The sequence below is a fragment of the Polistes fuscatus genome, unplaced genomic scaffold (assembly GCF_010416935.1).
Source record: "Polistes fuscatus isolate 324 unplaced genomic scaffold, CU_Pfus_HIC Scaffold7, whole genome shotgun sequence".
Classification (NCBI taxonomy): domain Eukaryota; kingdom Metazoa; phylum Arthropoda; class Insecta; order Hymenoptera; family Vespidae; genus Polistes; species Polistes fuscatus.
The window spans coordinates 6,964,047-6,964,975 of NW_025113151.1; positions in this window are offsets into that span (position 1 = coordinate 6,964,047).

The following is a 929-nucleotide window of genomic DNA, read 5'->3' on the forward strand; positions in this document are numbered from 1 at the left end:
AGAGAGAGAGAGAGAGAATCGAAGTTTGAAAAATTCGTTAAAACAACTCACCAGTTGAAACTTTACATTTTTCATTTCACAATTTCACAATTCATGTTTCTTTACGAAAGACATCGTAAATAATCTCAGAAAGCTCTTGTAAGAAAATAAAATAATAAAAGAAAGTTAATCGCGTGTAACTGCGTGAAAGTAAAATACATTTAAAGTATTGGCGACATCATGATTTTATGATTACGGTCGTAAAATAGAAAGAAACAAAGTATAAAAAGAAAAAGTATAGTACTTGTTAAGTTACACGTTATTTGCGTTACAATTTTCCAATAAACGTCAATATACGTAACACTTCGATTAAAATTAATAACTGTAATAATAATTACGCTAAAGTTTTTTCCAATCTCGAATTAAAAAAAATGATTAAATTAGTACACAACATATAATAAATAAATCCTATAATTTATGACATTTATTTTTATTAAACAAATCCCATTGAAAAAAGTTCTTATATTATAAAATTATTTTATTTATGGTATTTTCTTTTATATTATTTGCTATAAGATAAATGGTTAAAAAATAAGTAAATAAATAATACTGAAATAAAAATAAATTTACATATTTTTTTTTAAATAAAATATTATATTATAGTAATAGAAAAAGTATAAATTAACATTTTTTTCTTTTTTTTTTCAAATAAAAATGTACAAATACATTTTACTTAATTTGAAATCCTTCAGGGTTCGTAGCATTTGTCATAACTTTAACTCGATCGAAACGTTTCAACAAAAACCAATTGTTAAATATTTTTATCCAGTGTAATCAAAGCTTGTCTCTTATAAAAAAAAAAGAAAATATTTGTCACATCACTTTCTATCTCCCTTTTATTATTTTTATGAAAAGATATTATTAACTACGAAAATAGAACTGAAGTATTA